The following is a 24644-nucleotide window of genomic DNA, read 5'->3' on the forward strand; positions in this document are numbered from 1 at the left end:
TATTCCTAGTCTGGTATCTTTACCCTAGAAAATTAGTGTGGCCTTGACTTTGCATAATGCTTAACACAGAGTTTAGATAGGGACTTCTTTGCACATGGTTACATTGCTCTGACTGTAAATATCCTGCCTTGCTTTTTCCAGAGGCCCTCACCCTACTCAAACTACACCCATGGTCCCTGTATCACCTTATTTTAAGGTTTTAGGGAAGAATCGTTCTTTGCCACTTCCTAGCTTCTGGTGGTTGCCAGAAATCCTCAGTGTTCCTTGGCTTGTGGACTTATCAGTCCACTCTCTGCCTCTGTCACACATCCCTGTGTGTTTTTGTGTCCAAATCTCCCTTTTCTTGTGACGATACTGGTTACTGGATTAGGGCCCACCCTAATCTAGTATGACCTTATTTTAACTTGATTACATCTGCAAAGACCCTATTTCCAAATAAGGTCACATTCCCTGGTACTGGGAGGAGAAGTGACAGGCTGTGAAAGGGCAGTGAACCCAGCTCATCACCTTGGCTCAAATGAGATTCAACAGTGGGTGCTATACATGCATGTCTCTCAATTCTGTGTGAGTCAGATGTAGACAAATGTTCTGATGTTGGTCTTTTGTGTTCCAGTGCCTACTTGGGACTCTTAGAACCAAGATCAGGGAATGAGGGCTGTCAGAAATCTTGGAACTGGAACAGGATTGGGGGATGTCTTTAAGAGAGAAAGAAATGTCTCTGGGACCTTTTGCTCCAGGAAGAAGAGACAGCTCGAGGACGTTTTTGTTGGTGGTGTGGAAAGGAGGTGAGAAATGAAGAATAAAGTTAATTCTTTCAAACAGTGGTGAGGCAGGGAGATTGGTAGAGGTGCTCTTCAAGAACTAGTTGTGAGCTCTCTTTTGGTCACTGTACTGGGTGCTGTTGGTGTCCCCTGACCCCAGGTCTCATTTAAGGACCTGTGCCCCCATCTCTCAGCTGCTATGAGTGTTGTGTGTTACAGTTCATAGCTGCCACTTTCTCTGGAGAATTGCCCTCAGCTGAATGGAAGTCCCCTCATCTGGGAGGTTATGTCACCCTGGCCCCTGGGTGGTATGGCCAATGACTGACTGACTGGCACAGGTACAAAAGGCCAGCCCCTTTGCCTTCAAGGAGGTACTCTTCTCTGGTGCAGTCTGTGTTCTAGAAGCCCAGTGGCACCAGGTAGAAGCTGAATTCCCAGTGAGACCACTCCTGCTCCATACTGCTTCCCTCACTCCTCTCTACCCCAAGAATTCTCATCTCAGTCTCTGCTTCTAGGAAACCCTACCTAAGACAGTTACTTTTGTGTTGTGACTTCCTCAAGTCATAGTTTTGTAATTCCTTATTACTATTTTCTTATTACTGCAAGCTGCAGCCCTGCATTTCACTTGGAAATTAAGGAAGGCAGTCAGGACCATGCTTTGAGCAAAGCAATACAAGAGAGTAATGTAGGAATTCCAGGTAAGGGAATCCTGGGAGCTGACAGTGAGCAGCAGCAGTGTCATCAGTGTTCTCAAAGTGTAGAGGGAATGAATGGCTTCAAACTGGGAGGGGACTAGGTCAGCGGGAAAACCCAAGGCAAACTCTGGGCGGGAGTAAGCCTTCCCTTTTATTTGTGGATGGGAGTCAAACAAAGCCTGTGCTTCCACTGACAAATGAGGCGGGACTTAAGCTGTGATTTGGGGAGCAGGAGTAAACTGATCTCATGTTGTCTGCATAGGCTGTTGGCATATTAGTTTCCAGTTACTGTTATAACAAATTACCACAAATTTAGTGACTTGAAACAACACAAATTTATTATCTTCCAGTTCTGGAGATCAGAAGTCCAAAAAAGGTTTGCAGGACTGCATTCCTTCTGGACACTGTAGGGGAGCATCTGTTTCCTTGTGTTTCCAGCTTCTAGAGGCTGCCTGCATTCCATGGCTCATGGTCCCTTCCTCCGTTTTCAAAGTCAGCAGCGTAGCATCTTCGCAGCTCTTTTTGTTCCTCTGCTTCTGTGATCATATTTCCTGATTCTGACTGCTCTTGGGCCCCCTTTACAAGAACCCTTGTGAATACACTGGGCATACCCAGATAACCCAGGATAATGTCCCATCTTGAGATACTTATTTTAATGATGTTTATAAAATCTCTTGTGCTATGTAAGGTAACATATTCACAGGTTCTGGGTATTAGGTCATGGACATGTTTGGGGAGGGGCACTATTCAGCTTACCACAGTTGGGGAGGCCTGGATATAAACATTTTATTTGTCTTTCAACACTTGCTTCATGTTCCATGCCTGGAATCAATTTTGTGGAGTTAGTAATGTCTGCACCTAATCCTCACCCTTCTTTACCCAAGAGTTAGTCTCTGTCAGGGCTTAGAGCTCAGCCACAGTAGGCCCTTGCTTTCATTACTGGGGCCACAGCATCTGTGTCACACAGGCCCAGAGAGTGTGGTACAGCCATGCCTAGACATGGACAAGGCTTTCTCTGGGATGATTTGACAAGGGCAGACCATGAGTAGCATGTCCACTCAGTCCATCCAACCCTGATTCTGACGAGCTCTTCTGGGATCTCGTTAAAGCCAAAAAGGAAGGATGACATTACTCTTCTCTGGCCACTAAGAGTTTCTATGTATATTCAACTGATAATTTATAGCCAGTAAGGAAGCAAGGGGACTTACAGAAGAAGTCACCATCAGTCTCACCATACCCTCACTGTCAGTCTCTCTTTCTTCCCTAGGTTGTCTTGTATTACACTGCTTTACAATCTTTTCAACATCAAAATTAGGCTCAGGGCTCCAGAAAGAGTCTGTAGTCCATGCAGATGAATCCCAAACCTACTGCTTAGTAAGATGCTAAGATAAGGTGACATGTGCTTTCTTTCTCCATTAAATAAAAAACTCTTTATGGACAGAAACTCCTGATTAATGTCAGTCAAGGGAGGAATAGTGGCAGAGGGTGCTGCCATTAGATATCAGTAATTTTTCCTTTGCATTCTTGAAATTACTGTCAAAGGTCATTGAGAGTGAAGTTAGCTAGTCATTATTTTGCCCAGTAAAATGTATCTGACTGAAAAATTTATTGTTTTTTGTCTTCACATCACTGTCCGGGTATGAAAGAAAGAATTCACCCCCTCAGCAGGGGGTGCATGGTGTTTCCAACCCCTCATATCTTGAGTTCATGCTTTTTTTTTAGGTATCATTACTCTACAATTACATGAGGAACATTATGTTTACTAGATTCCCCCCATCACCAAGTTCCCCCCACATTCCCCATTGCAGTCATTGTCCATCAGTGTAGTAAGATATTGTAGAATCACTACTTGTTTTCTGTGTTGTACAGCCTTCCCCGTGCCCCCCCCCCGACATTATACATGCTAATCATAATGCCCCCTTTCTTCCCCCGCCCTTATCCCTCCCTTCCCACCCATCCTCCCCAGTCCTTTTCCCTTTGGTAACTGTTAGTCCATTCTTGGGTTCTGTGAGTCTGCTGCTGTTTTGCTCCTTCAGTTTTTCCTTTGTTCTTATACTCCACAGATGAGTGAAATCATTTGGTACTTGTCTTTCTTCCCCTGGCTTATTTCACTGAGCATAATACCCTCTAGCTCCATCCATGTTGTTGCAAATGGTAGGATTTGTTTTCTTCTTATGGCTGAATAATATTCCATTGTATATCTGTACCACATTTTCTTTATCCATTCATCTACTGATGGACACTTAGGTTGCTTCCATTTCTTGGCTATTGTGAATAGTGCTGCAATAAACATAGGGGTGCATTTTTCTTTTTCAAACTGGGCTGCTGCATTCTTAGGGTAAATTCCTAAGAGTGGAATTCCTGGGTCAAGTGGTATTTCTATTTTGAGCTTTTTGAGGAACTTCCATATTGCTTTCCACAGTGGTTGAACTAGTTTACATTCCCACCAGCAGTGTAGGAGGGTTCCCCTTTCTCCACATCCTCTAGTTGAGTTCATGCTTTTTAATCTTCCCTTTCATTAATCTCTCTGGTCTTCTCTCCCTACCCCACTATTCTATTCAGATTTTTCATCCACTGTATTACTTACGTTCTTCATTCTAGTGCTTCTCACCTGAGCAGGAGCCTGGCTGTCACATGGGTGGTTTGGTAAGAGCTAAAGCTAGAAAGCTAGGCTACTCTACCTTTAAGATACTTGCAAATTCTTAAAAAATCATCTGAAGGTTTTGAGTTGCTTGCCATCTAATTTCTAAAGCCCACCAGCTATTTTCTCAGGATATTGGTTTGAGCCACATGCTGTTTATGACAATTCATTATAATAGGAATAAGAAATACTTGAGTCATATCTTATAGAGGTCTTATTCAATTTTTTGCCTGGTCATTTCTGTTCTTTGGGGACCATAAGACATCTTATCTTAATTTCAATAGACTTTCTTACCTCTTACTTCCCTGAAACAGTAGGCCATTCAGTTTGAGATCCTTCATTTTTCCTTCTCTTCATTTCAAATTGTCTTGTCTTTCTCTGAATTCTGCTCTATTTCTCCCACCCTATCCTTTTATGTCCTCTTGTTGCAGAGAAGTAGAGTTTCTCCTTTTGAAATTAAACCCCCACCTGAGTATTGGCTCACATACATCTCCTCCAGCATCTTGTCCTATTGATTTTGCCTCCATTTTCTATCTTCAGTAGCTCTCTTGGCTCCATTATCTCTGCCAATAAACATGCTCAGGTCTTCTCCAAACTCAAAAGGCAGAGCTACTGGGAACGTTTTTTGAAATAGTCTTTTCTCCGAATCTAACTCTGACTCAAGCTTTCCCTTTTGTGGTTATTTTTTCTACCTAGACTTGATTGAAATCTTGGAAAATCCTTGATTTCTTCTTTTTGGTCTTCCTCCGGTAAGGTCCAGGAATCCATATTCCTTCATCAACTTTGTATCTGCCCCAGAATAGCAGGCTGTATTTTCCAAAATGGTACGACAGTATTTCCCATCCCACATGCTCTTCTTTCTGGGTGACCTTGACATTCCTCCCATTGGGTGGTAGGGTCTGTGTCCCTTCCCCTTGAACTGGATGAACCTTTATGACTGCCTTGACCATTAAAGTATGGCAGAAGTGACACTATGTGACTTCTGGGATAGATCATAAAAATGCCACGCAGTTCCCTCTTGCTGCCTTAGAACCCATCCATCATGCTGTGGAAAAGCTCAAACTTGTCCACACGCAGAGATCATGAGTAAGTATTTCAGCTAACAGCCAGCCTCAAACACCAGACATGTGAGAAAGGAAGCCTTCAAGAAAGATAAATGTAATCCCCAATCACTGAGTCCCTCCCAGACTTGGAAACTTCCCAGCTGAGGTCCCAGACATTTTAAAGTAGAGATGAGCGGTCCTTATAGTGCCTTTCCCAAATTTCTGGCCTGCAGAATCTGTGGACATAATAAATGGTGTTTTAAGCTCGTTCTCAGGGGGTTTGTCATCCAGCCATAACCCTGGAATACCCAGCCTCCCCTTTCTCACTGTGCTAGCTCTAGTTCACACATGCATCCTCTTGGCCTGATTTCTGGACTAGGCTTCTGCCCTTAAGGTTCTGTTTAATGGATTCAATGCTGCCTCCATGTCTCACCAGGACAGAGTGCCCTCCTGGTTTTGAAATACTTCCCTGTCACATTTTTTATTTGCTCACCTACACTGGAAAATGAGCAGGGCATATTATAGGAATCATTGTGCAGGTAAGGAACTGAGATTTAAGTAAAGGGACGTTTAAATGACTCTCAGGGTAGGTTAAAGAGCCTGGACTAAAGCTATAAGAGGGGATTTACTCTAGAATGTAGAGTTTGTCAAACTCATTTTTCCACAGAATCCTTTCTGGAAAGGATTATCAGGATTTGAAGAACACTAGTTTCCCAAGGAACACAGTTTGGGAAATTTCCTTCTATTCCAATCTCTTCTTTTTATAGATCAGGCTTAGGTGATTCCATTTCCAAGAGATAACTAAGTAAAAGTTACAAAAAGTTCAGTAACTGTACTGCAGGATTATTCTGCCAAACTTTTCCAGCTTGCTGTGCATGGTGAGATTTAGGTATGCTTATACCTTTGCAATAATTCTTGGCCTGGCTCTTGGTGCCCCAAATGAGAGCGGCAAGAGGTCTTTGGAAGTGTCAATGCCATTTAGCCAAAGACCACTGGCAGCACACTTGCTTAAATAAATTGGGTTTATTATTCATTGAGAGACCCATGGGATAACCTGAATAATAAGGTGTTACAAAGAACATATTATAGGATTTGGGCTCCAAGTGGCTGTGTTAGGGGAGAGTCTAAGGAAGCAGGAGTTTAGTCTAGGTTGACTGCTGTCATTGGATGATTGGGTATTTTGTGGTGGCACAGTGACCTTGTTTTGTTTGTGCCTAAACGCAATTATAAAGTGGTCTCACTTTGTTTCATTTTTATCATGATCTCAGAGTAGCCTTGATTGAAGATGGTATTCTGTGCATTTGTTTATGCCCCACAGGAGAACAAAAATGGCATGGCTGTGAGTGTCAGGCAAGCTTGTAAAAGTATTAAGGTCTAGTAGTGAACATCAGATTAGTTTTGGGTACCAGAGGTTGCTTTTTTCTTTCCTCATTGTTCTTAATCATCCTAGGTTTTAAAGAGCAAAGCAGACCTTTTTGTCTGAGGCCAAGACTCATCCAAGGGAGCATGACCTGGTTCAGTGTGGGATCTTTACTGCTTGGTAACAGAAGACAAATAAAGCAGAGAAACCTCACAAGCCAATGCCCAACAAACTTCGTGAGTCATGTCAGATTCTTATTGTGTATATAATCTTCAGTAGAATAAAAGAGACTGGTTAAACAACAACTGCCACCCTTCTAACCAAAGTCTTTCATAATTCTGAATCTTTTAATCACTGCCCTATTAAAGCAAATAGATTCTCTGTAATAACACCAGCATGATTTGGACCAAGAACGCCCAAGAGTAACTCACCGAATTGCATCAGAATGGAGAGAGAACATTTGTGAACTCAAGACCTGGCTCATAAAGCAACACTTGCCCATTTCACACAACTGGTTATATTAGATTTAGGGCTAGAACTTAGGCCTCTGACCACCAGTTTGGTGCTATTAAATCCCCAGTGCTTAGCACATGACCTGTACACCATTGGCATTAAGGGAATGGTTATTGAATTGATAAATGAATTCATCACAGATATTTGGTTTGAAAATGGATTGGCCAAGGTGACACTGGAATTAATTACCATTTAACTGGCTGAATTTGACTGGCCTTCCAATTTGCCCTGCACCAGCCTGCCATTTTCAGCTTAGCCCTTCCACCCAGGACTCTTAGCCTTCAAAAGGAAGCATAGGCTTGAGTAGTTCCTATTTCTTCTATAGCTTCTGACCTGTGTCTGAGGTAAACCGAAGTTCATTATATTGGTTCTCCAGTAACAGATCTCAGAAATAATCAGTAACCAAAGAAAACCCTTTGAAGAGTCCTCTTTTGGTAAAGAGGTGGGTCTTCTGAATATAAAAATTTTACAATATTTTTTTTTCAACATCAATCAAATTGGCACACATGTATGCAGTTGACATTATTCATAATGGCATCTAGAGCCAATTGTTTTTGTCCCTTGATGACCCTTCATAGGTATGTTTTCCATAGAAGAGGTTAATAACACTTTGAATTGTTACTTCAGAACTCGTTAAAGCAGATCTTCATTTTTGTATTTGATGATGCACCCCCATTTTTTTGAAGGATAAGAAGACTGTGGAAGGGAAGTAAATATTTTCTCTTTACAGCAGTGTAGCTCATAATTAATTGATTATAATCTCCTATTAGTGAGATATCTTTGATCCTGCTAATTCAAAATGACACTATTTTCCTAAGCACAGAATAAAAACAATATTAAACTGTTTAGTCTTGGTCTGCTTAAGGGACAAACATTAGTCAAGTGAGTTTATAGGAGCAATTAATCAACAAGTTTAAACAGCTGATTTTTTAATGATTTACTGGTCACACTGATTAAGAAAACCTTTTACTGTGCAGATTGGCTTTCCCAGTAGCAGAGAAGTAATTCATTGAGGTTGAGGGAGTGTAAGGGAAGGGGATCACAAAATAGAATGAACCATATCATCTTCATAGTAATATGAGCATGATGCTTTCACATAATTATTACTACTTCTTAGAATTCCTGTGAGGTGCAATTTTTATTCCTATTTTACAGATGAGGACATTAGGGATACAAGATGTTAGGAAATTCATCCAATCTAAGTGGTATAACCAAGAATTTAAATTTAAATTTTTGGACTCGTAAGTGCTATTCTTGGTCCAGCATTCTTTTCAGTGTATCATTTGGCCTCATAATCTGAGTAATGTCAAAATAAAATCTGAGCAATGCTAAAATGTGAACAGGTGTGTAGACAAATGCCCAGAATCAGTATAACTGGCCATCACAACTCTGAATATGATTGTTACATTTATACAGTTGACCTTGAACAGCATGGGTTTGAACTACATGGGTCCACTTAAATGTGCATTTTTTTTCCAGGAAATATATTGGAAATTTGGGGAAGAATTTGCAACAATTTGAAAAACATTTTCTTTTCTCTAGCTTACTTTATTACAAGAATAGAGTATATAACACATGTAACATACAAAATATGTGTTAATTGTTTTTGGTAAGGCTTCCAGTCAACAGTAGGCTGTTAGTAGTTAAGTTGTTGAGGAGTCAAAAGTTATAGGTGGACTTGTGACTGCAGGGGGTGGGCACCCCTAACCCTTGCATTGTTCAGTGGTCAACTGTACTTATATTGGAAAGGCCATGTAACTTGCAGAGTTGACAGACTGGTAATATGGCCTTTGAGTTGAGTGATTGGATTATTGTGAAGTAATACTTAGTGAATAGTTATTGATTTGGACTCTACAAATTTCCTATGAGTGGAATACTCTTAACTATGGAATACCTAAGTAGATAATTTTAGCAGCAAGGAATCCACAGTTTCCTCAGATTATTTATATTGCTACGCTAGGTGTCTTCATTCTGCTTAGCAGCAGCAAAAAGTATTATCCAAGAGCACAAATTGTTATGATGTCCTGGAGACATCATCTAGTGTGTAAAGGATGCTGCTGGGCCTTGCCTTTTTATAAATTTATACTCTAGACAACACCATAGAAGCAACAGAATGGAAATACCTAAACTGGGGTCAGCAAACTTTTTCTGTAAAGGACCAGATAGTAAATATTTTAGGCTTTGCAAGTCACACAGTCTTTTTTGCAGCTCCTCAACTGTGCTGTTGTAGAGCTAAGGTAGTTACAGCTAATAGAAAAACAAAGGGATGTGGTTGTGTTCCAATAAAACTTTATTTACGGACACCGAAATCCAAATTTCATATAATTTTCATGTTTCATGAAATATTATCCTTTTTTGATTTCTTTCAACCATTATAAAAATGTGAAAAACCACTCTTCACTCACAGGTTGTAAAAAAACATGCTGCAGGCTGAATTTGGCCCGTGGGCCATAGTTTGCAGACTCCAGGCCTGATGAGTACAGAATGGCTATAAGGGATGAAGAAGATGGGGAGAAGGACATTAGGATGAAAACCTACCTGACTTTGGGTTTAGAGGCCGACAGAAGAGAAAGCTCTTCTTCAGGGATGGCTGGCACCTCTTCCCCACCACTGTAAGGAGCCAGGCCTGTTGCCTTGAGGAATTGTTCTGAACAGATTCACTCAGAATGACTCACTGGCTTGGACAAAGCTGGGGAAGATTTTCTGCCTTTTATTCAAAGGGAGTAATTGGCCCACCCGCCTCTCTTAAATTAAGATTTCCAGAGCTCAGGCCTTTAAGCCTCTTAACATGGTTTACTTCTTACACCTTTTATCAGTGTAGAAGAATAGCTGCTTTTCTCATCATTTCTTGTAAAACCCCATTCCAGTTGTACAAGGTACTTTATCCACGTGATGTTTCCTGGCTATTTCCAGGCTTATAGTCAAACACAAAAAGTTATAGAAAATTTAAATGGCACCCTGTTAAGTGTCGTGGGCAGCATTTGACAAGGCATGGATAATATGCATTTTCAGAGATGTGATTTGAACTTGTCTGCTCTCCTGTCTTTTTCTTTTTTACTGAGGAATAAATTATATATAGGAAAATTCATTCTTTTTGGTATATAGGTCTATGAAATTTGACAAATACATGTAACCACCATGACATGTTACATCTCACAGTTATATAAGATGTACCATTGACAAGCAAGACACAGAACATTTCCATTAACCCAAAAAGTTCCCTGATGCCCTTTTGTACTTATTCTGTGCCCTAATCCCAGGCCCTGGTAAACTCTGATCTAGTCTTGCCTCTTCCAGAATGTCATGTATATGGAATCATATAGGATGTAGCCTTTTGGGTCTGGCTTCTTTCATCTGGCCTAATGCATTTAAGATTCATCCATGTTGTTGCATGGGTCAGTAGTTTGTTCCATTTTTTGCTAAGAAGAAAGATTTCCCTGTAGAAGTGTAACAGCTTGTTTATATATTCTCCAATGGAGGATGTTTGGGTTGTTTTCTGGGTTTTGGTGATTATGAATAAAGCCAGTATAAAATTCATGTAAGGTCTTTGTGTAAACATAAGTTTGTACTGCCCTTGGGTAAATTCCTAGAAGTGGGATTGCTGAGTTGTGCGTTAAGTGTATGTAACTTTATAAGAAACTGTCAAACTGCTCTAATTGCTCTGCATCTTTGCCAGCGCTTGATACTGTCAGTTTTTTTGTTTTTTAGTTTTGGCCATTCAGTAGGAGTACAGTAGTATGTCATTGTGGCTTAATTTGCATATTCAAATGGCTAACAATGTCGAGCATCATTTCATATGCTTATCTACCACCCATGCATCTTCTTTGGTGAAGCATCTGTTCAAATTTTGGCCCATTTTTAATTGGATTGTCTATTTTCTTACTATTGAGTTTTGAGTTTTGTTTTTATACTCTGAGGACAAGTCCTTTACTAGATATGTGCTTTAGAAATATTTTCTCCCAATTTCTGGGGCTTGTTTTTTTATTTTCTTAACAGTATCCTTTGCAAAGCAAAAAATTTAATTTTGATGAAGTTCAATGACATCCCAATAGCAAGGAGCACACAGAGTGAGTGCCTAAATCTTACTTTTAAAATACCATTCTCCAATAACAGGAATTGATGGATTCCAGGACTGAGGCAGAGAAAATATAGGAAGAGCTTGAAACATCTTGTGGTGTCAGAAAGTAAAAGTGCTAAAAAATCTTGGGGATGTGTTGAAAGGACACAGGACCCCAGCTGAAGGAGCTCTAATGACCAAATCTTGGAAAATATGAGCAACAAAACAGATAATGATAGTAATGGATTACAATCTCTTATAGAATAAGATAAATATCCATGAATCCATACTGATACAAATAAATAATTGAGTAAAATAATAAATGAAAGAGAAGGAAAACTTCTTTTTGTGGGGATAGAATTTCAATACTAAATACAGAAAGAATGATGGAAATAGAAAATCACCATTTGGCCAAATTGTTTTAGGCAAGAATTATTAATAGATGTTAAAATTAGTGGATGCAAGTTTAAACAAATCTAATGGTATAAAAAGTTAGTGGCAAAAGGTATAGTAAGTTAGTGGCAAAAGTAAAGAAAGAAGAAATGTTTAAAATGACTCTAAACCATAGTAATTTGACTGTACATTCCTAGTGAGATAGGCCCTATGGACAAAAAAAGCTAAAAAATTCAATTGTATCTCATGTACCAGAGCTGGGTCATATCACAATGGAAAGCTGCAAGGGAATATTGAAAAACATTTGACTTGCCACTCTCCGTAGTGTGAGCTGCAAGGGAGAATGGGGCTGGGAATCGCTTTAGAATAGCCAATCAACAGTGCTAGTCGTTGGTTTCTATTGGGGCCACCTCCTCTCTGTTTCCACTCAGGTTGGATTAGGGTAGGTAAAATCTTTTCCCTCTAGCAGATAAAAAGGTGGTGGCAGCAATGCTTCTGCCTCAGGTATTCTGCCAACTTAATGAGGTTGAGACTGCTGTCATGATGGAGTTGGGCAGCAAACCTGGAACCATTTCTTCTCTGACCAGTGGAGGAAAAATTCCACATTTCTTATCAATGGCTACTTATCTCCAGGCTAACAGTGGAACACTGCTTCCATCACTCAGTTTTTTTCTCACTTCTTTTTTTTTATTGCAGTATTGCTGATATACAATCTTATATTGGTTTCAAATATATAACACTGCGGTTCAACAGTTTCCATACTATTAAATCCTCACCCCCCCCCCACTAGTGCGGTTACTATCTGTCAACATAGGAAGATGTTACAGAATCATTGTCTATATTCTCCATGCTGTACTACTATACCCATGACCAGCTTATATTATGATTGAGGATTTTTGTGCCCCTTTATCCATCACTGATTTTTATGCTGAAGAAAATGGTAGCCATGCTTAGAGACTCGTACATTTTGTAACAAGACTTGTGATTTTTATAAGAGTAAAGGAAGCCTAAAATCTGGAAAGATGCACAACATGTAAATTCATCCATCATTATACAAATGTATATGCACATAAGAAATCCAGTGATGGCTGACTATATTTTAGAAATATTATAGGCCAATTATTTTGACACCTGCAGGAGGTAGATTAATTGTGAAATATATGTTATAGTATACAGAGTAGCTTATTAACAAGATATCTTTTGCTGGAAGTTATTTTACCAGAGAAACCATCCACCAGCTCATTTCTAGCATAGTTCTCCTTTGACTTCACAGACACACATAGTAGCACAAAAACAAGGGAGGAAGCCTGTGTGTTTGGGTAGAGGCTTGTGGTAGTTTCATAAACCTTGTCTCATTTGATTGTTGTAATAGCCAGTGAAATACCTGACTCATAGCTCATTTTACCATTTTATAGATTAGCAAACTTCAGCTCTTGAAGTTTTAATGATTTGCTTAAGGTCAGCTAAAAGGCAGATTTGGATTAGAACCCTTTATCAGATTAGTGTCTTTTGCACTGTAACGCTTCCACTCTTCTTTCACTCTCTTCACTTTTCAGATTGAGATAATTTGGGGGTAATCCTGCACCCTCAGATGAGTGACCAGGTGCACACAAGAGCCCCAACATTATTGGTGCTATGTCAACAGAGTGTAATGGTGAAGATAAAAGGTGCGTTTTTAGCTGATGCCTGGGTGGAAAAATATTCAGTAGACAAAAACCAAGCTTCCCAAGGCCTCTGCTCTCAACTCCACATTCCACCAGGTGGCTGTGGGTTGTGGGGCCAGTATTTCTGTATTCAGAAATGCACGTGAATGGCAGCGCTGGGGCATCAGTGTAGTGAAAGCATCAGATCACTGATTTCTTGGGTGACATAGGGCAAACCACTTCACCTGTCTGGGCCTCAGAGTGGATTATTTCTCAGGCTCCTGCATTATTCTACTGTTCCATAATTCCTTGCTTGTACTTGCCGTGAAGATGACAAAGTTCTAAACAAGGGAAATGTGAAAAGGTCAGCTGTTTATGCCATAGATTTCTTCGTGGATGTATGGGCTTCACCTGCAGAGTTTAAGGACGGACAAAAGAATTCTCAACTCCCATTAGCAATTGTGGAATGCAGAAAGCTGAAGTAATGAAGATAATAACTTTGCTAGGAATTTCAAATAATGCACTATTGCTTTCTGTGTTGGTCTCTCAGAAGCGTCATGGGTGGTTTTATAAGAGCAACGAATGACATGGTGAAATCTGCTACCTGAGGACAAAGCTGAGGATGGGTAGGGGAACAATACTCTGACAGACGTGATAGCCTGATGGCAGTAGTTCTCAATTCTGGCCACATATAAGAATTACTTGGGGGGCTTTTTAAGATTATTTGTAGTTGAGGTTTAAAATAAACAAAAAAACACACAGAGCAAAAATCTTAAGTGTACAACATGATGAATTTTTGCATAAGCTTCCACTTGTGTGACCATTACACAAGTTAAGATCTAGATCATTCCCAGCACCTCAGAAGAATACCTCCCAATCAGCACCTTCCTCCAAGGGTTACCACTTTTCTGTTACCTATCACCATAGATGAGTTCTGACTGTTTTTGAACTTCATATAAACAGAACTGTATAATAGATACTCTTGTGTCTGGCTTGTTTCACTCAGTATCATGAGTGAGATACATCCTTACTGTTGTACGCTCTTTTCCATTGCTGTGCGGCATTCCATGGCAGGCCTCTATTGTTTGCAGACAGTTTTGGTTGTCATGGCAGAGGAGGGACTTGGTACTGGCATCTCCTGGGTGGAGACCAGGATGCAGCTAAACATCCTCCGGTGCACAAGACAACCCCTCAGGACAAAGAATTATCTGGCCCCAAATAACAATAGTGTCCATGATGAGAAACCCTGCTCTAATGTGATTTTTTTGAAACACAAATCAAGTCAGGCCTGTTTCTGTCCATCCAGTAACTCCTCATAGCTCTTGGACAAAGCCTAAATGCTTACCATGTGCCCCCAGGCCCTGTTATCCTTTTGATCCCACTACTCCAGTCTCATCTCATACCGCACTTACCCAACTCACCCTGGGCCAGCCTCCTGGTATTCCTCCCATTCCCCAAGTGCACCGAGTGCTTTACTGCCTTAAAATTCTCACATAGGCTCCTCTGGCTGCCAGGGTGACTGCCCAGCTCTGCCTGGGTAACCTCTATCCCCACCCCACTGCTGCTCTACCCTTTTCTGACTGTCCTGAGAATCAGTGGAAGGTAGCCCTCGACATGGATTAATCAGCTGTATTTGCTACTAGGTAGTGACCAGCTCCATAGGACCTCCTCTGTTGGCTCCTCCTTCATCTCTGCCTCAAGCACATTTCTGTACATTCAATGATGCTATAATCTGGAGCGATTATTATAGAGGGTTCTTGTAAGGTTAGGGAGGGTGAAGCAGAGGGCTAGACTACCCAGAGCCACACTGCCTGGAGATGATAAACAGGAAGCCTGATGAATACATCAGCTCTTCAGACTAGTCTCAGAGTATTATGAAAAAAATTAAATTGGTTGCCAGTATTTAAAGATCTAGAAAATTACCATGGACATCAGAATTCCATTTATCTCCTTCACTGGAAGATCTGCCAATGCATCATTGCTTCCTCATGTAGCCATACTCAGCAAGTGCTGATTCTAGACCCCCTTTAAATGGGGCTCCCATGGCCCCCACCGGGTCTGCTTCACACAAGTACCTTTCCTATCCACCTTAGCTAACCATCCTGTGTCTAAAACCCTATGTTGAGCTGTGGCTGGGGGTCTGTGTCTCTGTGGGGCTGCAAGCCCATGCTGGTAGCCCTTGCTGCCCACACTTAGTGGGGAGTATAAACAGAGCCAGGGTCTTCCACTTCTTGGAGTATTTTGTTCTTCCTCCTGGCTGGGGTTAATTTCCTAGGGCCCATTAGGAAGTCACACTGTGCTTTTGTTTCTACTTGAAGTTGCTAGGAGACTACTTTGAGAATGGCTGGAAAGCAGATTTATTCGGCCACCTCAGCCCAGATGTGCATACCTGCACAGTACAGCTGAACTAATCCTTCCAGAATTATCCAGGTCTCATGAAGACATTTTGTTATGGTAGCAAATTACAGTGTTACAGTGAGTTTGGACTGCACAACAGAATGCCATAGACTCAGTGGCTTAGACAGAAGTACTCACTTCTCACAGTTCTGGTGGCTGCAGTCTGACACTGGCATGCCAGTGTGGCCAGGTTCTTGGTGAGGGCCCTTTTCCTGGTTGATAGATGGTTGCCTTTTTGTTGTGCCCTCCCACAGTGCAGAGAGAGAAGGCTCTGGTCTCTTCATCTCCTAATAGGGGCATAAATCTCATAATGGAAGCTCCATCCTTATCACCTCATCTAAACCTTATTTCCTCCCAGAGGCCCCACCGCCAAATACCATCACATTGGAGATTAGGCCTTCAACATAGAATTTTGAGGGGACACATTCAGTCCGTAGCACCTATCATCAATATTTCTAGCAAATCTTAGTGCTCACCAGCTGTGTATCCCTAAATGGTATTTCATGGGTCAAATTCCATTAGCTTCTCTGGGTGCTAGATTCTTGACCAGAAAAATCCTACTGCTGAGTTCTGCTTGGTGGCACTTTCCCTGGTCCTCAGGCAGGTAAAAGATGAACCTATAGATCCCAGATCACCTAGACCCCACCTCCTGCTCTGGAAGATTAATGTGGCTCAGACCCATGCCCCCTCCCCCCACCTCCACCAATTGCACAATTTGAGCAAATATGGGGCTCTTTCCCCTGAACTCTCAATTGTAGGCCAGACTTGCACAGGGTCCCCTCCATCTCCATTGCTGAATTCATGTTGGTCATCTTCATTCTGCCCTACCAGAGGTCACTCTGTCACTTAAAAAAACACAAAACCCGGAAATTGGATTAAAGAGATGGTGGTGTGAGAGGAGAGACAGAGGCTTACTCCTAAAACTGGATAAAATTAGCAAATATAGTTGGTGCAACTGATCCTGAGAGAGCAACAGGAAAGAGGATGGCGCCAGACTGCATACACCTGGAGAAAAGAGCAGACCTCATGGAATAGGGTAATGTACCAAAGCTGTGGCCAGGTGGGAACCAAGCCCTTCCCCCACCCCAGCTCACCGGTGGGAGAAAGAAAAATGGAACAGGAAGGGAGTGGAAGGCCTGGGACTGCTGAATACCTAGCTCCGGAGATCTGCTCTGGGAGCACAAACCTACTTTTCATGGTGCTTTCATCATACTCGTGTGATTACGGGGTTGGAAAGCTAATACAGGCAGAATTCCTGGAGAGACTGAGATTCCAGCTGCTTGTGGAAAGCAGGGATCCATATCCAGCTGCTCTGGGACAAAAGCTTACACCCATGTGCTCGGCCCACTGGCTCAGGCAGTGGAGACAGGCACAGCAGCCGGGAGGTGGGGAACAGCTCTTTCCTCCCGCCAGGCACCAGTACCACTCCCCTGTGACCCCTAACATTGCTTCAGGGGCTGAGCACCTCCAGAGTAGAGCTTCTGGACACGAGAGGGCGCCATATAAAAATATGAAATGCCAAAGGAACCTAGTCCAGAGTAAAATTAATATAAATCCAGAGAAAGATTTAAATGATATGGACCTTATGACTCTTCCTGAAAGGGAGTTCAAAATAAAAATCATCAACATGCTAATGGGGGTACAGAAAGATATCCAAGAACTCAGGAATGAATTCAGGTCAGAGATCCAATCACTGAAGAGCACGATGGAGGGTATTAAAAACAGGTTGGGTACAGTGGAAGAGACAATAAATGAAATAGAAACTAGAGAAAAGGAATACAAAGAAGCTGAGGCACAGAGAGAAAAAAGGATCTCTAAGAATGAAAGAACATTGAGAGAACTGTGTGACCAATCCAAAGGGAACAATATTTGCATTATAGGGGTACCAGAAGAAGAAGAGGAAGAGAAAGGGATAGAAAGTGTCTTTGAGGAGGTAGTTGCTGAAAACTTCCCATTCTGGGGAAAGAAATAGTCTCTTAAGCCATGGAGAGCCACAGATCTCCCAACACAAGGGACCCAAGGAAGATAACACCAAGACATATAGTAATAAAACTGGCAAAGATCAAGGATAAGGACAGACTATTAAAAGCATCCAGAAAGAGAAATAAGATCACATACAAAGGAAAGCCCATCAGACTAACATCAGACTTCTCAGCAGAAACCTTACAGGTCAGAAAGGAGTGGCATGATGTATTTAATGCCATGAAGCAGAAGGGCCTGGAACCAAGATTACTTTATCCAGCAAGATTATCATTTAAATTTGAAGGAGGGATTAAACAATTTCCAGATAAGCAAAAGCTGAGAGAATTTACCTCCCACAAGCCATCTCTATAGTCTATTTTGGAGGGACTGCTATAGATGGAGGTGTTCCTAAGGTTTAGCAGCTGTCAGCAGAGGTAATAAAACCATAGTAAAGAAAGTAGAACAGCTAATTCCTAAGCAAATGCAAAATTAAATTAACTATCTCCAAAATCAATCAAAGCATAGACAAAGAATACAGAATATGATACCTAATATATAAAGAATGGAGGAGGAAGAAAAAGGAGGAGAAAAAGAAAAGAACTTTTAGATTGTGTTTGCAACAGCATATTAAGTGAGTTAAGATAGACTCTTAGATAGTAAGGAAGTTAACCTTGAACTTTTGGTAACCACGAATCTAAAGACTGCAGTGGGAATAAGTACATACCTATCGATAATCACCCTAAATGTAAATGGACTGAATGCACCAATCAAAAGACATAGAGTCATTGAATGGATAAAAAAAACAAGACCCATCTATATGCTGCCTACAAGAGACTCACTTTAAACACAAAGATATACACAGACCAAAAGTGAAACGATGGAAAAAGATATTTTATGCAACTAACAGAGTGAAAAAAGCAGGAGTTGCAGTACTTGTAGCAGACAAAATAGACTTCAAAACAAAGAAAGTCACAAGAGACAAAGAAGGACATTACATAATGAAAAAGGGATCCATCCAACAAGAATATATAACCATTATAAATATCTATGCTCCCAACATAGGACCACCCACATATGTGAAACAAATACTAACAGAATTAAAAGGGAAATAGAATGCAATGCATACATTCTAGAAGACTTCAACACTCCACTCACTCTGAAGGACAGATGAACTGGACAGAAGATAACTAAGGAGACAGAGGCACTGAACAATACAATAGAACAGATGAACCTAACAGACATCTACAAAACACTACATTCAAAAGCAGCAGAATACACATTCTTCTCAAGTGCACATGGTACATTTTCAAGAATAGATCATATACTAGGCCACAAAAAGAGCCTCAGTAAATTCAAAAAGATTGAAATTGTACCAACCAGTTTCTCAGACTACAAAGGTATGAAACTAGAAATAAATTACACACAGAAAATGAAAAATTCCACAAACACATGGAGGCTTCACAACATGCTCCTAAATAACCAATGGATCAATGGCCAAATAAAAACAGAGATCAAGCAATATATGGAGACAAATGACAATAATTCAACACCGCAATCTGTGGGATGCAGCCAAGGCTGTGCTAAGAGGAAAGTATATTGCAATATAGGCCTACCTCAGGAAAGAAGAACAATCCCATATAAGCAGTCTAAACTCACAATTAATGAAACTAGAAAAAGAACAACAAACGAGGCCCAAAGTCAGTAGAAGGAGGGACATAATAAAGATTAGAGCAGAAATAAATAACACTGAGAAGAATAAAACAATAGAAAGAATCAATGAAAGCAAGAGCTGGTTCTTTGAGAAAATAAACAAAATAGGTAAACCCCTCGCCAGACTTATCAAGAAAAGAAGAGAGTCTACTCACATAAACAAAATGAGAAATGAGAAAGGAAAAATCATGATGGACACCACAGAAATATAAGGAATTATTAGAGAATACTATAAAAAATTATATGCTAACAAACTGGATAACCTAGAAGAAATGGACAACTTTCTAGAAAAATACAACCTTCCAAGGCCTACCAAGGAAGAAACAAAAAACCTGAACAGACCAATTACCTGCAACGAAATTGAACTGGTAATCAAAAAACTACCTAAGAACAAAACCCCTGGAACAGATGGCTTCACCACTGAATTTTATCAAACATTTAGTGAAGACCTAATACCCATTCATCTTAAAATTTTCCAAAAAATAGAGGAGGAGGGAATACTTCCAAACTCATTCTATGAGGCCAGCATCACTCTAATACCAAAATCAGACAAAGACACCACAAAAAAAGAAACTTACAGACCAATATCCCTGATGAACATAGGTGCAAAAATACCCAACAAAATATTAGCAAACAGAATTCAAAAATACATCAAAAAGATCTTCCATCATGATATAGTTGAATTTATGCCAGGGATGCAAGGATGGTACAACATTTGAAAATCCATCAGCATCATCCACATCAACAAAAAGAAGGACAAAAACCACATAATCATCTCCATAGATGCTGAAAAAGCATTTGACAAAATTCAACATGCATTCATAATAAAAACTGTCAACAGAATGGGTATAGAGGCAAGTACCTCAACATAATAAAGGCCATAAATGATAAATCCACAGCCAACATTATACTTAACAGCGAGAAGCTGAAAGCTTTTCCTCAAAGATTGGGAACAACACAAGGACGCCCACTGTCCCCACTTCTATTCAACATAGTACTGGAGGTCCTAAGCACAGCAATCAGACAACACAAAGACATAAAAGGCCTCCAGATTGGCAAGGAAGAAGTTAAACTGTCCCTGTTTGCAGATGACATATTGTACATAAAAAACCCTAAAGAATCCACTCCAAAACTACTAGATCTAATATCTGAATTCAGCAAAGTTGCAGGATACAAAATTAATGCCTAGAAATCTGTGGCATTCCTGTACACTAGCAATGAACTAGCAGAGAGAGAAATCAGGAAAACAATTCTATTCACAATTGCATCAAAAATAATAAAATACCTAGGAATAAACCTAACCAACTAAATGAAAGAGCTATACTCTGAAAACTGCAAGACACTCATGAGAGAAATTAAAGAAGTTACCAATAAATGGAAGCACATTCCATGCTCATGAATAGGAAGAATTAATATTGTCAAAATGGACATCCTGCCTAAAGCAATCTACAGATTCAATGCAATTCCTATCAAAATGCCAACAACAGCATTCTTCAAAAATCTAGACAAAATCGTCCTAAAATTCATATGGAACTACAAAAGACCTCGAATAACCAAAGCAATCCTGAGAAGGAAGAATAAAGCAGGGGGAATTACACTCCCCACCTTCAAGCTCTACTACAAAGCCACAGTAATCAAGACAATTTGGTACTTGCACAAGAACAGACCCATAGACCAATGGAACAGACTAGAGAGCCCTAATATAAACCCAACCATATACAGTCAGTTAATATATGATAAAGAAGCCATGGACATACAATGGGGAAATGACAGCCTCTTCAACAGCTGGTGTTGGCAAAAGTGCAAGAGAATGAAACTGGATTATTGTTCAACCCCGTACACAAAAGTAAACTCGAAATGGATCAAAGACCTGAATGTAAGTCTTGAAACCATAAAACTCTTAGAAGACAACATAGGCAAACATCTCCTGAATATAAGCATGAGCAACTTCTTCCTGAACCCATCTCCTCAAGAAAGGGAAACAAAAGCAAAAATGAGCTCATGGGACTACATCAAACTAGAAAGTTTTTGTACGGCAAAGGATATCATCAACAAAACAAAAAGGCATCCTACAGTATGGGAGAATATATTTGTAAATGACATGTCCAACAAGGGGTTAACATCCAAAATATATAAAGAACTTATACACCTCAACACCCCAAAAGCAAATAACCCAATTAACAAATGGGCAGAGGATATGAAGAGACAGTTCTCCAAAGAAGAAATTCAGATGGCCAACAGACACATGAAAAGATGCTCCACATCAATAATCATCAGGGAAATGCAAATTCAAACCACAATGAGATATCACCTCACACCAGTAAGGATGGCCAGCATCGAAAAGACTAAGAACAACAAATGTTGGCGAGGTTGCGGAGAAAGGGGAACCCTCCTACACTTCTGGTGGGAATGTAAGCTAGTTCAACCACTGTGGAAAGCAATATGGAGGTTCCTCAAAAAACTAAAAATAGAAATACCATTTGACCCCGGAATCCCACTCCTTGGAATTTACCCAAAGAATACAACTTCTCAGATTCAAAAAGACATATGCACCCCTATGTTCATCGCAGCACTTTTTACAATAGCCAAGATATGGAAGCAACCTAAGTTTCCATCTGTAGATGAATAGATAAAGAAGAGGTTGTACATATACACAATGGAATACTATTCAGCCATAAGAAAGAAACAAATCCTACCATTTGCAACAACATGGACGGAGCTGGAGGACATTATGCTCAGTGAAATAAGCCAGGTGGAGAAAGACAAATGCCAAATGATTTCCCTCATTTGTGGAGTATAACAATGAAGCAAAACTGAAGAAACAAAATGGCAGCAGACTCCGAGACTCCAGGAATGAACTAGTGGTTACCAAAGGAGAGGGATGTGGAAGGGCAGGTAGGGAGGGAGGGAGAAGGGGGCTGAGGGGTATTATGTTTAGTACACATGGTGTGGGGTATCATGGGGAGAACAGTGTATCACAGAGAAGGGGCATAGTGGATCTCTGGAAACTTCCTGCACTAATGGACAGTGATTGCATTGGGGTATGAGTGGGGACTTGATCATATGGGTAAATTTAGTAACCACGTTGTTTTTTCATGTGAAACCTTCATAAGAGTGCATATCAATCATACTTTAATTTAAAAAAACACACAAAACCCATATAAGCTGGTTAGCATGGATATTTAATCCAGCCTTGTGGCTCTCTTAGAAGAGGACTTTAAACTGCCTCCTGAAGAACTTTCCATTATTTCAGCAGCTCTTAGCTGACCTTTGCTCTCTCTCTCTCTCTCCCTTCGTGTTTGGCCTCCTTCCAAACTCTCCAACAAGTGGCAGGATTTCTGGGTCTTCCCACCATTTGCAGCTTCCCTAGGAACTCTTGTGAGTAATGTTTTCTTCCTCTCATTCCTTGAACTGAAAGAGAAACTGTATGGAAAGAGACATCACCTTTCAGCTCAGGTACCAAGTCTTTCTAGAAATCACTGACTAACACCAAACTACTGATTTCTTCAGTTCTAAAGCATACATTTTCCCCAACATGTTTAACATCTGTGAAACTGGGATATGTATTATGCTTGATAGTGGGTTATGATTTTATCCACATGTTTTTTTCTTGGTGGTATATTCTTGGAGTTAATGACATCTTAGTTTTGCCAAACTATAGTATCATGAACATCTTGCTTAGAAAATGTTTTCTAGAGACAGACAGAAAAGGGTTGATGCCTAAAGGCTGGGTAGTAACAAACTATGGGGAAGGGCTGCAGAGCCAGGGAGAAGCAATAGTATTTCCAAGGCACTTGGGGTGGAAAGAGAGTGGTGTATTCAAAAAACCAAAAGTAGAGGGGCAGGAGTGTAGAGAGCAAAGAGGATAACGAACTGCTTTAAATAGATGTAAATTACACAGAACTGTTTATGGGAAATGCTTGGGGCTTATAAGCATTCTATAATCAGTAGTTAGATTTGTTTTCTGGACAAATAAATGAGGAAACACGGTATATAAAATCAATTGCTAAAATTGACACATCATGCCTTTGTTCCAGAGTTCTTAACTTGCATTCCTTTTCTCCCATACACTTTGATCTGTCCCCTTGTGTAGAGTAATCCCTCCAATGTCTGCAGCTGGGGTTGGTTTAAAGGGAAACTTAGGAGCTTTCGCTGCAGTTGAAAGGCTAAGTTAGATCAGGAAGAAGGGACAGTGAGGGATGGCTCTATGCACAGTTTCTTATTCTCAGGCTTCAACTTATTGGAGCAGTAAAATGGGTACTGAAGAGAGTTTAAAACAAGAAATACCTGGTGCTAAGGTCAAGTGTTTGAAGGTATATAGACGATCGTGAAAGTCTATTCAGGGAATCTATGAATTGTTAGCATGGCTGACTGCGCTGTGGTAAAAGAAGGTTGAGGTCTTAGATGTCATTGTTAGGAAGCCTAATGAGCTTTGCTCTGATCCCTGAATTCTGTATTTCTATAAAGCCTGGCTAGGCTTGGTCATTTAGCTAGTTATTTCATCCCACTTACTGAGATTCTGGGGAGTGGATGAGCAATGTGTGAATTAGACCAATCCATCTCCCCTAGCTATGTGATTTAAAATATATAGATACTAGGATAGAAGGATTATTTGACCAGTTCCTGGGAGGGGAGCCAAAGCAGACCAAATAGTAGACCTGGAAAATGGTTGAATTGATTTTCTGAAAGAATGGCTCTTTTTGATGGGCTTTTGAAGCTTGTCATTATGGGAAGGGGAACAGGCTGTTGGTGTAGGGCCAAGTGTGACCATGGTAGAAACTTGTCTCTCCACCCTAAGTGCAAATTCAACTGTATGTTATTCTAGCAGGCAGCAAAAGGCTTCCAAGCACTCATTCCAATGAAATTTGTACTTTTGAGTAGATCACATGCTGAGACTCAAGGTAGTAGGAGTGAAGATGGGGAAAAGGAAGGGACAGGAAATTCCATTTCTTGTGCAGCATGCTAACTCGAGGATGCTGCTCAGGGCCAGCTTATCAGCAACTAGTCTAAACTGACCATGATTTTATCCTTGCCTCTCCTTGCAAAGATTTCCTTTTCAGAACTTTCAGCCAACAGCTTCCAAACTGTCATTTACAATTTACAGAAGGACATAAAGCAGAAGAGTTGTCAGCAAGAAGCATAATTATGTGCCAGGAAATGACATGGCAGATAGTCTAGCCTGGCAAGTGCTAGACAGCTCTTTTCCTATCTTCTAGCTTCAGACAGGAGCAGAACTATAATATTTGCTGATCTTTTGTGACTTCTTTTACACTTAGAGTACAGATTAATCAGGAGTATTTGGTTTGGAGATCGGGCAGAAATTTACTTTTTAAAAGGCAAAGGAATGGGGGGAGGAGCCAAGATGGCAGCGTGAGTAGGACGACAGAAATCTCCTACCAAAAACATATATATTTTTGAAAATAAACACAACTATTCCTAAAAGAGAGACTAGAAGATACAGGACAACAG

The 24644-nt window shown here is 40.5% G+C and overlaps 1 long non-coding RNA gene across 1 annotated transcript in view; it reads left to right on the forward strand.

Moving 5' to 3' along the window:
• The window catches only part of LOC108395147 (uncharacterized), a 113576-nt gene that overhangs the window by 75622 nt on the left and 13310 nt on the right, over positions 1-24644 (forward strand). Inside the window, exon 3 of the long non-coding RNA XR_001852617.3 lies at positions 6591-6736. This is a non-coding gene — a long non-coding RNA (uncharacterized lncRNA). The remainder of the gene's footprint in view (positions 1-6590; positions 6737-24644) is intronic.

The sequence above is a fragment of the Manis javanica genome, chromosome X, assembly GCF_040802235.1.
Source record: "Manis javanica isolate MJ-LG chromosome X, MJ_LKY, whole genome shotgun sequence".
NCBI classification, from domain to species: Eukaryota; Metazoa; Chordata; class Mammalia; order Pholidota; family Manidae; genus Manis; species Manis javanica.